The sequence below is a fragment of the Mustela erminea genome, chromosome 2 (genome assembly GCF_009829155.1).
Source record: "Mustela erminea isolate mMusErm1 chromosome 2, mMusErm1.Pri, whole genome shotgun sequence".
Taxonomy (NCBI): Eukaryota; Metazoa; Chordata; class Mammalia; order Carnivora; family Mustelidae; genus Mustela; species Mustela erminea.
Genome location: NC_045615.1, coordinates 70,346,059 through 70,363,573, shown reverse-complemented (window position 1 = coordinate 70,363,573; position 17,515 = coordinate 70,346,059).

The following is a 17,515-nucleotide window of genomic DNA, read 5'->3' as shown; positions in this document are numbered from 1 at the left end:
CCTGTGTGCCCCTGATTTCTCAGGTGAAAAATGAGGACAGTAATAATAACCAGGCTGTAGGGGAGGACTGAGTGAGTTAACAGATGAAAAGTGTTTCAAGCCAGCAATTCCACTTCGGGGACTATGTTAAATAGCACTAAAAGCATCAGCTAATAAGAATGTATGTGTAAGAATGTTCAGTGCCTTTTGCTACCACATTGTGGTAGCAAAAAATAAAACTGGAAAGAACACAAATATCTCTCCAACTGTGTATAGTTAAATAAATGCGGTACATACACACTACAGAACATTATGCAGTTGTTTTAGACATCTGTCGGGTATCATCTCACATCCTCTCAGTCCACACTTTACTCCAGCTGTTGCTGTAGCAACCAGCTGCTTATAGGTACAACTGACAGCAACCTCCTTCAGCTGCCTCACATATTTCTTGATTTGTGCCCAGAGTCTCAGTCCATCAACATTTGGAACATTTGCAGGAACTCATAGCCATTTCAACACAGGTGCAAACCTGCAAGTGGAAAGAACACAGGGCTTATCCTGTCTATTAGAGCGTAGAAACAAGCATATAAGTGGTTTCTCTCCTATCCTTCAAGAAGACGTTTCTGGGATGTACTCTACACGGCTCCTCAGAGGTCCTCGTTTCCCACAGTTCTGGCCATCTCCTTAGGGAACCACTAGCTGACTTTCCCTTTCCCCCCGTTTGTTATTTCTAGTCCTCCATTGCTGGTCCTTTCCAGAATAAGCTGCCTGCAGGCAAGCCCTTATCTCGGGCTTTTTGGGGGGAAAACTCAGATTACAACAGTAACTATTTTATAAAATGAGAAATACATTTGTTGACCTGGAAGGTTATCTATAGTGTATCGTTAAATAAGGAAATACAAAGTGCAGATAAATGTGTGTAAAGCCATGTATAAAAACAAGTAACACTAAATTGTGTGTGTTTCTATAACCTTGGAGAGAGGTCAAAGGGTGCCCATCAAGTTGGCATCGGTCTCTTCAGGGAGGTGAAAGGAAATTGTTAGCTTTTCTTTAGTAATTTTTTTCATTATTTTAATACAGTCAGCATGTCTTAATTTCACATTTGAAAATACTGTGAAAAGAAAAATGATCTCTAAAATTGGTATCAAGTCAACATGTCAGGAAGAAGAACTTCTAACCAGGTGATAAGGAAGCAAATAACTGTACAACTGGACTTAAGTTGAAAGACAAAGTCTACCATAAGCCTTTTCATGAAACTTGGGTAAAAAAATAATTTCTTACCTGAGACCTTCGTTGTAAAATAAATACCAGAAACTATACTCACAAACCTAGTATACTGGCTGTGACTTAGATACACTCCAGTGATCCCTGAATGAGGAATGAGCCACTCAGTAAGGACTCAGGATGATTAATAGATAAACAGACGGACGTCCACTCCTGCAGCATTTCCAGAGATGTATTTAGCAGAGCCAAAGAATGAGAACAGCTAGTCTCAAGAAAGAGCCTGGTTGAAAAAATGAAGGCTCTCACAGAACAACAGCAGCAATGCTAGCTAGCATCACGTGCAGTATAAACCTCGGTATGGAGCTCTTCAAACGTCATCGAAAGAGACACACAGTAAGAACTCACACAAGATTTTATAAAACTTAAACATCTAATCTGAATAAATTTCCATTAGCCTCATTTGCTTTTATTCCCAGGGGGGTTCATTATGAATTAGGAGTGGGTATTGACCACGTGCATGTACATTTTAAAGAGGATACTTTTTGAATACCTCCCCCAAGTATAGACCTTCACTTAAGCATCTGGTCCCACTAGTTAAATATGCAGGAGATGAAGGAAAAATGCTTTAAAATATGATATGAAAGAATGAAAGAAACACACTCTAAAAGACACACTCTGTCAAGAAATGGTTAACTTATGGCATGCAACGATAAGTACACTTTTCTATGGCACTAAATAAGCGGACCAAGTAGGCAGACCCTGGGATGCAAAGGCTAAGGTGATTAATCACTGGTTAATTTTATGTGTTAACTTAGCTAGGTCACAGTGTTCAGATATTTGGTGTTTATCAACCGAATGTTTGGGTCTCCCCAACCCCTCACCCATCACATATGTTAAAACCCTAACTCCTAATGTGATGGTACTAAAAGGTGGGATCTTTGGGAAGTAATTAGGTTTATCGAGGTCCTGAGTCCTCACGATGAGAGGTTGGTGTCCCTTTAAAAAGACGAAGAGACTAGAGTGTGCTCTCTCTCTCTTGTTCTGTCCCTCTCTCCCCCTCCCTCTCCACAATAAGAGGGTACAGCAAGAAGGTAGTCATCTGCAAACAGGAAAAGGGCCTTCACCAGGCAATGAAGCTGCCAACACCTTGATTTTGGACTTCCCAGCCAACAGAACTATGAAAAATTAATTTTATGACTTCAGCCACTTGGTCTATGGTATTTCATTATAGCAGTCTGAACTGACTATCACATTGGCCAAACATTATCCTATTTCTGTGATGGTGTTATTGAATGAAGTTAACATTTAAATTGGTGGACTTTGATTGTCTCTCATAATGTGAGTGGGTCTCATCCAATCAGTTAAAATACTGACTAGAACAAAAGACTGGCCTCTTCCAACAAGAAGGAACTGGAACTCAACGGGCATATTGACTCTTTCTGGGTCTCCAGCCTGCCATATTTCCTTATCAGATTTTGGACTCACCAAGTATTCTCCCATCGTAGGAGCCAATTCCTTAAAACAAGTATCTTTATATATACACATCTATGGTTGTGTTTCTCTGGAGAACTGTGACTAGTATTACCACAATGTATTCAAATGCTCTGCAAAGTGAATTGACTCAATAATATAATCAGTGATAATTATAACAGTGAATACTCACTGAATGCTTATCTGAGTTCCAGACATTGTTCTAAGTGCTCTACAATTCAACTCACTGATTCTGCACAATGATGCTATAAAGCTATCATCCCCATTTTACTGTTGAAGAAACTATAGCGCAGGGAGAGCACACCGCTCAGGGTTAAACTGCTTAGTGAGTGGCAAAGACATTTATAAACTCTTGGGTAGTGTTTTATTCTCCAATTCCTACCATTACTATAATTATTTTTTAGCAAAGAAACAATATCATGCAAAGACACAATCCTAAAATTAAATATCTTGTATTTCTTCCTCCTTTTTCCCGTACTACTCACATTACAAACTACCAACTGCTCATATAGAAACCTCTAGTCTTCCTTTCAATTCAACCTACACAATGCTATACACTCTTTTAGGTTTTTCTGATTTTTACAATTTTAAATGTTGGAGATAGCTAATAAAAATGCAAACTAAATCTTGCCTAGAGACATGCCAATAAATCCTGGGCAGAGGAGAGACCGTCCCCCCCACCTCCAAAAAAATAATTATGCCTCTATTTGCAAATTTATGTCAATATTCCTGATCAATAAATGTGTCTGTTCTTTGGATTCTCTTTTGAGAATCCTCATTCCCTTATTGTGAGTTAAATAAAATCTTTAATACATGCTTATCTTGGGCACCTGGGTGGCTCAGTGGGTTAAGCTGCTGCCTTCAGCTCAGGTCATGCTCTCGGGGTCCTGGGATCGAGTCCCGCATTGGGCTCTCTGCTCAGCAGGGAGCCTGCTTCCTCCTCTCTCTCTCTCTGCCTGCCTCTCTGCCTACTTGTGATCTCTCTCTGTCAAATAAATAAAATCTTAAAAAAAAAATACATGCTTATCTTTTATCTTGTTGAAGAATCATGATTTTTACCTTTCTTTAAGAATTACTCTAAATGCGGGGTGCCTTGGCGGCTCCGTCAGTTAAGTGTCCTCAGGCCATGATCTCAGGGTCTTGGGATTGATCAAGCCCCACATGGAGCTCTCTCCTCAGCAGGGAGTCTGCTTCTCCCTCTGTGCTCTCTCTCTCTTTCTCAAATAAAAATCTTAAGAAAAAATTATCTTTAAACAACATTATGTCATTTACCCACTTTCAAACTTTCAGTGCCTCTTTGATGACTAAGGTCCAAGATTCTTGCATTAGCATTCAAACTTCTTTATTACCAGAATACAAGCTACACTTATCTTTTCTCTAACTTTGCCCTTATACACACTTTCCTCTTGAGCCTGGAGGTCTTAGTCATTGTCCTCAGTGCTTCTTGATGTCATGGCTCTGCCTCTTGTTTTAGGTTAGTTTATCTCTCCTTGCATCTAATTCCTATTTTTCCTTCAGTGGACAAAATCTACTCTTATCTCTTCTGCTAAATCTTTCATAACAACCCCATACAAATTCTTTTTTTTTTTTAAGCATTTAGCATTGCCAGTATTCTTTTTAGACTTTATAAGTTGTCCTTTATTCCTTTAAAGTATATCCTGTTTCTCCAGACACCATATATTCTTTTATTTCCCTGTATCCACCATAATACCTAGCCCAATCCCTTGTACCATGACTCAATTATTGGTTTAACAACTGACTGGGCACATTAAGGGGAGAAAAGCTTCTATTACACATTCTGTCTCAATCTACTGCCCTATTCCAAAGCAAAAGTACACATTTCACTTATAAAGTCTAACACTTGTTATACTTTGGAAAATTACTTAAAAAAAAAATAAGGAGGTAAAGATATGCACACACAATAATAGCTTGATTACACTCAACAGGGAATGCATCTTAAATTCCTAGTTATGAATATTTTAATGAACAGTATCAATAAAAGCCTCTTACCCTTTGGCCTATTTGTGATGCTAAGGATTCAGTTAGTAATAATAGCTCTTTGAGGACAGAGGGAACTCAAAATAATTTCTTTTTCAAGAGCATAAGAGGCAAAGATCCTCCAGGGAAGTTTTATAAGCCATTTCTAAATAGAAACAATTACCCAACTTTCTAAAAGCATGGATGAATTGTTAGTTTTGATAAAAATAGATTTAAGCTCCATCTGAGAAAAATACAATGAATAGACTTATAGAAAGCAAAATATTTGCCATAAAAAAGAATTCTCAAGTTCTACAAAATACGTACAATGCTCAAATAAAATACACTTGAAAATCTTACCGTTGTTCTGTTAGTGAAGGTCACACATCTAAATTGAGAAGCTTTTGCCATCCTCATTGTCAACCACTCCCTCATGCTCATCTAGAAAGCTGGGTGATTAAAAGTGTGAACTTGGTATTCGAGGTCCTGACTTTACCACTTGTGCAACCTGAAGCAAGGCACTCAACCTTCCAAAGCCTTAATTTGCTCTTTCACAAGATAGAAGCAATGATGGCACCGCCCTGCAAGATTCCCATGAAGATTAAATGAGATAATGCTCACAACACACAGAGCATAAAGCTAGGCACATGCTATGTGTCTGGGAGATGTCAGTATTGTTATTGTGACATAATATGTCAGAGGGGGAAAAAAACACACAGCAAATGCTTTTGAAGAAGTAATAATGGTTATTGAGATAGATGATATTTGCAAAGCCAAGAGTATGTCAGAATTGGCCTGACACAGAATTCAGAACAGCTATAAGGCTTAAACAATAAGTTGAAGTGAGAAGCTTTTAATAGGAACCATTAATAGAATTTTCAAGGTAACTTCCTTTACAGACAACTCTACCAGCTAAGTGAGACTGGTGAGACAGAACATATTGAGAAATAGATTTCCCTCAGGCTTTAGTTCGTTATAAATTGCTTTATTTAATGCACACATGTTATAAACTAAAATCTCTACAGAGTAGAGCCCACTACATCACAGAATTTAGTTTTAATGACCTTGGACCTAATCCAAAGTCTTTTAGTTACATGAAGTTCCATAAGGACTTTATTAAAATAGGGTTACAACAATCATATGTCCTAGTCTCTGAAGGTGGTATTTAGAAAAAGCCAAATAATTTCAAATAGTTTATGAATTGAAAGATTCTTACAGAATTTCTCATTCAACTCCACCATTTTATAACTAAGGAAACGGGAACATTGAAAAACTGTCTAGTAATGTTCTTTAGTGCAAATCCGAAAAATGCATTTAAACTGATGGTCCCCATTAGGACTTATTTTGACACATCTTTAGGAGCTTCTTAGCAAGCAGAACAAGCCAAGAAGGAGGCAATAATTCTGAGAAAGATACAAGAAAATGCTAAGCAGACACATATGGTTTTCTTCTCAGAACCTATCATAGTGACCACATGGTCTTCTATTTCCTCACTCCCCCCCCCCCCCCACCTTGTTAAGCCTTGGTTTATGGACCTTTCGTTGAGCAGCGGCTCTCACTGCTCAGATGCAGAATCATTCTTGATGATGGCAAAGGGCACATGAACACATAGACTCCACCAACATCTCTGGGATGAAACTTGTGATTTTAAAACCTGGAGTGAGGGATGCCTGGGTGGCTTGGTCGGTTAAGTGCTTGCCTTCAGCTCAGGTCATGATCCTGGGGCACTGGGATCAAGTCCTGCGTCGGGCTCCTGCCCAGTGGAGAGCCTGCTTCTCCCTCTGCCTGCTGCTCCCCCTGCTTGTGCTTTCTCTCTCTTTCTTTCTCTGTCTCTGTCAAATAAATAAATCTTTTAAAAAGTAAAATAAAATAAAATGATATAAAATAAAACCTGGAGTGAACCCTGGTCTCTCACAGCTTTCTCCTATCTATATATGACTGGTCCTATTCACAAGGATAATAGTAACAATAAAAAAAAATCCTTTGTGCATGGCTAGTGTTACAGTTAATGATAATTAACTGGATTGATTACCATCACATATCAGGCACTGGTCTTAGAACAAACCCTAAGATATAGGTGTATTAGCACCCCTTTCATGGAGGTGAGGAAACCGGGGCAAACAGCGTTAAGTAAATTGCCGCAAGTCGCTGGCTGGCATCCAAATCAAGGAGTCCAGCTTCAGGACTCTACCTCTAATCTTTATCATCTTAATCCCCATATTCTTCATCTCTGGATTCCACTACACATCATTTAATCCTCAACAAAATCTTTTGCAATAGTATTTGTTCTGCTTTACTAGTGATAAAACTGAGATTTATAGAGGTTACGTTTAAAGAGGTTACAAAACATAATGAGTAAGTGGGAGAGCCAGGATTATAATCCAGGTCTAACTGATTCCAAAACACACACGCGATATTAAAAACTGCTTTTCTGGCTTTCACAGCACCATCTCCTGCTGAGACTAGAAACTGGGGGCCCTGGCTCAGCTTCTGGGAGTTGCATCTTGCTCTCTCTAATCCTGGCTTAGAGAGAGACCATCTGGAACCATGATATGGCCATCTACCCTATACCGACTATGGTTACTTCTTGCGAACCCTTCCTGCCTTGAGCTGTCACGCGGTGCTGTCAAGCTGCGCTCATCGCCCTTTGGACACTGTACGTTGGAGGCTGGCCACTGCTCTGCTGGGAACCCAGACAAAAGCCAGGTTAATTTCCTCAACCCTGGCCCCAGCTTCCTTTCTCATCCCATTATCCCAGAGCACTTACGTTCAGTATCCCTTCTGGTCCAAATTATCCAAGTCTTTACAGTCAAAGGATATTCTTAGTTTCAAATAGTTGACTGCGATGCTATTTATCAGCACTTTTGTTTTAAACTATGCATGTGCATACGTATATATAAATTATATCTTTATCTTACATATTTCAATAAATAATCTAAAAAACTTTCACCGAAACCCATGCTGTGACGGAAACACAGAACCATATTTAGTCGTAAAAACTACTTGTTCATCTTCATCATAGCGTCTCAGTGCTTTCCTCTGAGGTGTATTCCTATCTCTTGCTGCTCTGGAATGATTCTATTCCTAAGTCATATGGGTGCTCAACTGCACTGCTTAGCAGGATGGGATGCTTTAACCTTAAGTCATTAAATTGTGTGTTGAAATAGCTATGGGAAATTCCGCAAGGTAATCCAGTTGTGTCCATTTTAGTCAGAGCCGACTTGGAAATCTTTAAATTGCTGTATCAGCTCCATTGCTAATGAGCCCATCGCCCTTGAAAACAGCAGACACCCTTTTTTATTGCTCCCGGGACTACGATAAGAACTGTCTGTCAAGAATTAGGCCCAAGAGATCAAAAATACCTTTAAAAGTGTTCACCATGTAATTTTCATGCACATTTTAAAAACAGAATGGGTGATTGACATAATATTAAAGATACCTACAGAAAATTAGGTGCTGCCAAGAGTAGAAGAGAGAGGCTATGCCCCTAAAGTGATTTGTTTTTTCCTTTGTGTGCATTTTATTTTAGTCTCTATTAGCTTCTTAATGCAAGACTTTGTTTAAAAAGATCATTGCTCTGAACATTTGACAGATATTTTCTTTTATGTGGGCAGTTTAAAAACATTTAAAGCAATGTCAATTCTAAAAGTGCTAACTGTTGGAAATACCTTTGCAACTGGATGTTATTGATGTCTGCAGTTCTGAGGAAACCGTTTCTTTTAGATCCTGACAGTCCCTTAAAGTTATGCATCTTGCCAAAGTCATAACTCTTAAGATGAAGCAATAGTTGCCTATTCATTCCTGCAGATATATTTTGCCTAATTATGTAATCATAAGCTGAAATGCTCTCCTCTGAGTCAAAATGACCTTCCAGAGGTAGAATGCATAACATTTATCACCGTTTTAATATTTTTATTAAATGTCATTTTCAGTCATACACTTAGCAAAAGACTTTAAATTTAGCTAGAAAAGAAAGTTCTGAGAATACTGAAAGATACTAGCTGCGCATTTTTCTTTAAATACGAAAGGGAAGCATTTCAGCAGCACCATCTGTAAACTGCCAGGGCTCTCATCGTAGGTGTACACATTTTTCTTAAAAGGGGTGGCATTTACATTACAACTAAAGATCAACAGAGGCCGATGTCCAGAGCAAAAATAATCAGTGAGGAAATACAGGAATTCCGCTTCTACCCACTGGGGTAGCTATTGTAAGAGATGCCTCACACACTGAATAAGCTCAAGGGTGGGCATGAATTGTTTTCTATGCCTGGAAGAGGAACAAATAACAGAAACAGCCTGACTTGGAGAGCCAGACAATCCAATATCTGCGTCCTGGTTCTTCCTCCTCCCACATGGGTAGTAACATTGGCCAAGTTACCTGTGCTCCTAAGCCTCGAGTCATTCCCTAATAACAGAATTACCCGTGAAGGATGGAATTCGTTACTTAACGACCCAATTCCATTACTTCTTTCCTGGTTTTGCCAATCAAGACACTAGAATATTAACTGGAATAGCCAGACCTTGGTCACTACGTTTAGGAATCTACATTAAACAATAGCTTATCAGGGTTATTTCATTGTGAACTTTATGAAAATAACAATATTTATGTTAACTAACTGAACCTACACTCTATGAGGACAGATACACCAAATGCATGGCATAACCTTATCTATACTGTACAAAGAGGTCTATTAGTATAGTCTTCCAAACGATTTGATTATTTAAAAAAAAAAACTCTTGTTTTTTAAATTTCTAGAAAATTTCTAGCCTTCCAGAAATAGAAATAGAATCCAGTTCACTCTCCTACGAAATTGGTTCTAGAGTATCTGTTTCTTTCTGGCTCTTAATAGGTTTTAATTATGCTTATGTACTTGCCCAAAATACAGTTTTCTAGTACTGGTCTTTCTTTCTGTTAACAGGTATTTATTTAGCTGCTACATGTGCAAGCACTGTACCTGTTGATTTCCTCAGAGTCGGTGGAGTTCTCCAGAAGGCCTTTCACTTTGTCAGGTGTGCTTTAACACGCCGGCCATGTGATACGATGCCTTGTTTGCGGGAAGCAGTGCCGGGGGTGGGGCTCAAGATCAGCTTCCTCTGTTTTAATTGCTCCATTCTCTCTGCGGGACCAATATTCTTCTCCACGCTGTGGGAACTTCGCAAGGGCTTGAATGTCTTTAGGCAAGACAGTAATTTCCTGTTTGGAGCATAAAACGAAATCAGATCCATATGCTCAGTGCCATTATACTTTCAACGTAATATATTAAATACTCTTAGCAACAGTAGTTCAAAGTCATTCCTATTTAATCACTTCACGCTCACTATCTCCTAGTGGTCGTGAAAAGTTACATAGCAAAATCCTGGGGAGATAATATTTTCCTGTAAGTGCAAAGCATTTAATCCCTGCTGTTATAACCAGAAGGGCATTTAATGGCGGGTGACAGGAAATAGACAAATAGGTAATGGATTTTGAGTAATTCGAGGGGGAGGAGAGAAAAGTAGAAGTTAGGGGTGGGGCAAGAAGGAGTAGCCTAGAGAAGGGTGTTAACAGCTGAATCAAAAAATCCTTTTGAAAACCAGCCTAGAAGGAAGATGCTCTATTTTTTCAATGTTATTTTAGAGTTAGATCATAGTAAGGGTGATTCTATAAAGTTAGCTGACATTCTCTACCTGTTCCTGTAATGATTATTTCTTATGCCTTTTGGAAAATTTTAAGACCACCTGAGTTATTATTAATTTCTGCTCTAGCCTATATGAGAGTGTAAATGACTAATAAAGACTCTGCCAGGAGGATACTCAGTTTATAACCAAAGAGAGTAGCGTTCAGTGAGAGCGAAACCATCAATTGAGAGACGATTTTGAAGAAACTTAGGAGAAGAAGGAGAGATTAGTGATGATGAATCAACTTCCAGGGACAGAAAGTGATTTATACATAAAAAATATTTAATACATACCATTGCATAGTTCTCCAGTAAAGACATTATAGGACAGCTTGAGACAATTGGAGGTGAATTGACTAATTACGGTGTTAGATTCCCTGTGACTCCAGCCACATTCCAGCTTCTAGAATAAATTCTGAACATCTATGGTCAGTTATATCTTGTGCTTTTGCCCATGCAAAATATACCTGGCAAACCCTTTTCCACCAATCCAAATGTTTCTCGTTTTTTAAGTTTTAGCTTAAATACTACTTCCTTATAGTCTGAATGACCTGTGCCTTCCTCTACACATCCTTGTCACTGGGCTCTTATTGTTAGCCCTTTTGTTTTATTCTCTGTTAAAAGTTTGCCTCCTCAACTAGCTTATGAAGATAGTTTGCCTGTCTTTGTATACTCACAGTACTGAAGAGAGTGCTTCATAACGAATAAGCATTCGATATTATATTTAATACAGAATAAGACATAGGGCATAGCTCGAAATATTAGAAGATAAATTTACATATCTATCCATTAGGTGGCATGACATTTAGTTAGTTCAGGTTTCTCTCAGAATTTCTTTGACTCTTGTATTCTAGAGATAAACGTAACAGCGCTGCATTATAGCATGGGATTTTGGGGAGGATCACACAGGCAAGGCATATGAAAGTGTATTATAAGCTGCAGAACACTCTACAGAGACAGGATCTTACATTTACAAAATAAACTGTGATTTGACCACATTGCGTGTGAGTTTCCTTCTATGATTATGTAAGCTTTTCTTTACCCTCCCAAGATGACTTTGTCAATGGCTGCAAATTCTTAGAGACTCCTTTCATGGAGCAGTGAAGTTCAATTCCATGCCCCCCTCCTTTCTCCACCCCTAACCACTAGATTCTTGGCTGTTTTTATTTGTCTCTCATAACTAATAGAACGCACAGACGTGACACTGTGTGTCATGAAAGGCCATGAAGCTTCTTCCAAAAGGACCTTCTGGAATGCTCATTCACAGGATGCTTCCTCTCAAATTCTGGCTGCCCTGTTGTGAAAAGCCCAAACCACACAGGGAAGTCACAAATGAGGGCTCCTGGAGACAGGTCCACTTTGGCCTGTCCTTTAAGCCATCCAGCCCAAGCACCAAGCATCGTGAGAAAAAGCCAGCAGATGATTCTGACTAGGGAGACATCCTAGTTAACCCAGTCATCACGGAGCAGAAAAAAGCCAGCCCCACTTTGTCTTTTCTGAATTCCTGGCCCACAGAATCCATAAGCACTATAAAACACTTGTTATTTTATGTCACTGAGTTTTGGGGTGGTTTCCTACACAGCAGTAAATAAATGAAAAATGTTCTCATATATGGCCTGCCAACTTGACCCTTATCATTCATCAGCTGTAATAGCCAGGCCAGGCCACACTAAGGCAGAAAACAACCCAGTAATCTCAGTGGTTTTAAATAACAGATTCTTACTCCTTACTCACACCACATGTCTATTGTGGGTCAACAGGGAAATTCATCTCATCCTAGCCACTCAGGGACTCAAGCTAATAAACACTGCCAATCACCAGCCGAGGGGCAAATAGGGTCTTGTACCAGCAGTTAGACGTTAAACCTGGAAATGACATGTTACTTCTACTGTCGGCTCATTGGCCAGAACTAGTTGTATGGCTCCTCCTACCCACAAAGGTGCCAAAAGTATTAGTCCTATCACTTATTTTGGAGGAAGAGAGCCAGAAATATTCCAGAAGCAGTACTAATGATTACCAAATATGTTCTTTCATAGACCTTGCCTGCCTGGGCTTCCCAGTCAAACCCTCTACCTCACCCTCAGAAGAGTTCTGACTTTCTGCCCTGACCTGTGTTAGCTCTCCCCACCTCCCTCGGCCGACAGCATATTTTACTGCTACCGTTTCACCATTTGGGAGCCATATCTATATCTAATCTTCCTGCCTACCCTTCCTGTACGTTATCTGCATATAAAGCAGTAACACTGGTGGTCTCCATGACAACCAAGACTATCTAGTGCTTCTGCTAAACTCCTAATCATGGGTTGTGTTTTTGGTTGTTGTTCCTTTCTCTTTCTGTCAGAGCCAAAATCAGGTTTGTATAGAGAGTTCACCATTTCCCTTTCACATGAAACAAAAAAAAAGTCTGGACTTTTACTCTGACCTGATATGATTACTTACATGAGGTATCAATTAAAGGTATTTATAAAGAATAGAAGGAGGAATGGAAATGAAAACAAATGATGTAAGAAAAAAGAATGAATTTTGCTAAATGAGAACACAGAGAAAGATTCCAAAGTAGGAAAGAGAGGGTAAATAAAGAAAGGAATGGACCAGAGTATATTCTGGTGCAAATTCTTGACTATTTATTAAATTTAAGGTCAAATGTTTTTTAGTTATTCACTTTATTACACTTTGAAAGTTCAAATTCCTTGCATATAAAATGAGGAAATATAATACTTCCCTTACCTAAATAATAAGGTAGTTGTAAGGATAAAATTAGTCTAACTAAAAATATATTAGAAGTAAAAAGTACTAGGGATGCCTGGGTGGCTCAGTTGGTTAAGCAGCTGCTTTCAGCTCACGTCATGATCCCAGCGTCCTGGGATCGAGTCCCACATCGGGCTCCTTGCTCTGCAGGGAGCCTGCTTCTCCCTCTGACTCTGCCTTCCACTCTGTCTGCCTATGCTTGCTCTCGCTCTCTCTCTCTCTGACAAATAAATAAATAAAATCTTTTAAAAAAAAAAAAAGTAAAAAGTACTATTCAATGGCAAAATAATACTATTACATTTATTTCAAATAAACACAGGAATAATGGTTAAAGAATCTCCTGGCTTTGGAGGGATCATAGAAGGCATCAGAAATTCTCAACCTATAATATGGCTCACCTCAGATGTTTAAAACTAGGCCAAAGCTGGTGAATGACAGGCATAATTAATGATATGGAATATGAGGCCACCAAGTACAATTTGGAGGAAGTCTTGCCAAAGGCCGAAATCCAGAAGCATAATCCTCTGGTAAATGCCTTTGAATGGTACTGATGACCTAAGTAATTCAATAGCCTTCTATCCTTAAAATTTTAACAAAATTTGACCTGCTTAGCAGTTCTAATTGAAATGTGCATGTTTTGAATTCCATGACTTTAAGAGCTTTCCCTCTATTATCTCTTGTTACTCTTTTTCTGATACTTTTGGTAAACCCTTTTCTTTCCCTATGCTAAATGTGTACACTTCCTCAGGTTTTGAAAATCCATTTTCATCCATTAAAATGACTTCAACCAGCCAAGCTTCAAGGATGACATGCACAACTATTTTTTTTAAGAGTTTATTTATTTGACAGGGAGAGAGAGAGAGAGAGAGAGAGAGATTACAAGTAGACAGAGAGGCAGGCAGAGAGAGAGGGGGAAGCAGGCTCCCTGCTGAGCAGAGCCTGAAATGGGGCTCCATCCCAGGACCTTAAGATCATGACCTGAGCCAAAGGCAGAGGCTTAACCCACTGAGCCACGCAAGTGCCCAACAACTGTATTTTTATTCCTGGATTCTCTCATAATTTCTAGACTCTTATTTCCTCCTGCCTCTAACAAGACTATTAGTAAAAAGAGCTGGCTGCTAATAAGCTGCATGATATCCCTCACCATGAGAAGAATCTTACATAAACAATTTCAATGGATCTATATACTATGATTAAGTGTGAAAGTTATCCCCATTTTACAGATGAAGAGACTGAAACTCAGGGGAATGGAGTAATTTATCCAAATATGTGGTAGGGGAAGTATTCATGTCTCAGTGTATCTTACTTCAGAGCCTGATCTCCTAATTCCTATGCCTTAACTTTTTTTTTTTAAATCAGCATCTCAAAATCAAGACATCTAAATTCAAAAATCAAAAACTTGCATTTTGTCCTCTCTACAGTATTTTTACTAGTTTATTAATGTTTTGCTAACCATTTGGGACCAAAACCTTGGAATTATTATAAATTTACCCTACTTCCTTCCACTCCCCACCACATGCACTAAATTCTGTAGATTATTATTCCCAATATCCATCCTACCCAGAGCTTCCATCCCATTCCTGCTGCCATTATTCTCATGCTTGTTCTCCTACAGTAGCCTCCCAGCCGCACATTCTATCTTACATCTCTCCTTCCAGCACTATTCTCAGGCCAGTGATCTAAAGCATTATTTCGATCATTCCATTCTTACAAGCTCAAGGCCAAACCTTTAGCCTGATGCTGCAAGATTATGCTTGATCTACCCTAGATATATCTGACATGACCTCTTTGTGAAAAAAACCAACTGAGCTGTGTTGATGACTATTTCTTGAACATTCCTCTCTTCTTTGTTTTCTCATTATTTCATCAAAATCTAACAACCCATCTCTACTTATAAAATCCTACTCATTGTTTATAGAGTTCTGGTCAAGTGCTACTTCCTCCATGAAGCCCATCTGGGTCCCCTCGATAAGAAGAAGTTTGTCTCTCTGATCTTACGAGTACTTGGTTTATATCACTGTTAATATGCTTATACAATATACCTTAAGTTCTGGTTCTGTGTGGCTTCTCTTCCAATACGAGGGAGGAAAATGCCATCTTTTATTCATCTGTGTATTTCTCGGAGGATCTAAAACAATGCCTTGCACATAGTAGGAGATCAACTAAATATTACATGAATGAACATGAAAAAGAAACTCAGACATGGAGCGTATCTTCAGAAAATTATCATATAAATCATAGAAATGAACAGTTTGCAAATCTTAAATTGACTTTTTTATGATATGCCTGGTATGTATAGTTATATATATTAGTCATCAATGACTGTGTTCAATTATTTATCTTCTAGAAGCTACGACTCAGGCAGAAAAGAATTTTGTTTTGAAGAGCCTATCTAATTAAAGAATACTTGCTGGATCTCTAACAGTCAACATTGGAGAAAAAGCGAAGCAATCATTTCCAAAGTTTTCTACATTACCCACTATAACCATGCTTCATGCCAAACGGAACAAAACAAAAACAACAAAAAATCCCCCCACAAACCCATGAGGACTATTTTGTGTTAAATGATAAGTTGAATTTATATCTTATAATGGAGTTGATCACTAAGCTTCTGCATATTTCAACAAAGAAAAACATCTGAAACATTAAATGTTAAAAAGAAATGATTCTCTCTCTCTCTCTCTCTTTTTTTCAATCCAATACCCACCTCCTCTCCTAAGGCATACCCACATGTTCAATGTAAATCCAGAAAAAACTATTGTAGCAACTTATAATGAAATCAAATCAAAATGAAAGTATCACACGCAATATGCGGTTGTGTTATTACTTCTTACATGTTTTGTGGTAGTACCTGTAAAACATTTTCTTTCACATGAAAATATTTTAAAAGCACTGTCTCCTTAAGGAGATTTTTTGGTTGGTAATATTCACTGCAGAAGTTGTGGAGCAAGTGGGAAGCTTAGAGTTCATTTCAAATCTCTGGTTGATGCATGAATTTCTGTTCATTCTTGACAAAAGGCCATGCTGCCTCAGAACATTGCCATGTGAGGTACTCCATGAGGTTACCTACTCCTGTTTCAAAGAACTTCCACTGTCAGGAAATTCTTTATTAGACAAAATTCTACCCCTGTCCTCTGGAGTCCTGAATAATAGGCCTCATGTGTCTTAATACTACAATACTTTAATTATTTCAAGATAACTATCATGTCTTCTGTCTTCCAGACAAAGTGTTGTGAGATAAGGGCTTACTTTTAGCCCAGTGTTAAAGGATATAATTATTCCAAAAGCCTTTCACAAGATGTGAGATTACATGATTTTGAAAATCTTCCCTAATAGATTCAGCTGAATGTCCTTACTCCTTCACCGTGCTATGTATCTCCAACCACCTCCTCTGTCTGCTCTATCCAGGCAAGTCTGCTATGATTTGTTCCTGGCAGAGGAAATCACTTAGAGGTGATATTGGAACTTCATATATTTATTGAATTTCATTAATGTACATAGTTAAGGATCCATATTGCTATTATCTGACCTTGTCATTCCTACAGTCTTGCTCATCTCTGACTAGTTGCTTTGAATTTCATCCTGTTTTGTGCCTAACCACCACTCATTACGGCTTCTTCTGTGCCAGATATCTACATCTCTGCTTTACTAATAGAGCAGCACTTTACCTAAAAGTAGTAATTTGTGTATTTTCTGAGTGTTGTCTCTCCCTCTGCTTTCTAAATAGCACTCTGAGGACATTTCCCCCTAACCCAAAGGATGGAGCCATTAGGCACTGTTTGAGATGAAAAGGTTTTGAAGCCACTTGAAACCCGAGCTTTTCCTCTTCTAGAAACAGGATGATTTAGAGGATATGAAAGAGGAGACCCCTCTAGATAGTAATGGTGGAGACTAAATAGTAAGTAGTGGAGAAACCTGAGCTTCAAAGCATGAATGTAGTCTGCAAAAGATGATGAGGGATGAAATGGGTCAGGAATGGGTTCAAGAAGAACCTTTCATTAAAGAGAATAAAAATTTTCTTCTTAGCTGTAGTCATAAGAGGACCCACTATTACCAACCGCCATCCCTATTTGGTGCCATGAGAAGTCTACTCATACACCTTTCTTTTGCAGTATTTGAAGAATTGTGATTTCTACATTTGTTAATCACTATTTGATCAGTGTATGCCTCTCTCCACCTGAGCGCATATTCCCTGGGGACTGGCGGGTTCCCATTGCACTTATAGGTGTCTGGGTCCCTAGAACACTGTCTGATACAAATAAGCATTCAGTAGATTTTTGGTTTGCAACGAGTAAAGTGTGAAAAATAAATGATGCTAATGTGGGAAGACTACAAGTTCGTCAAGAATAGGTCATTAGCTGGGGCACCTGGCTGGTTCAGTCAAAGGAGAGTACAACTCTTGATCTCCAGGTTGTGAGTTCAAGCCCCAGGTAGGGTGG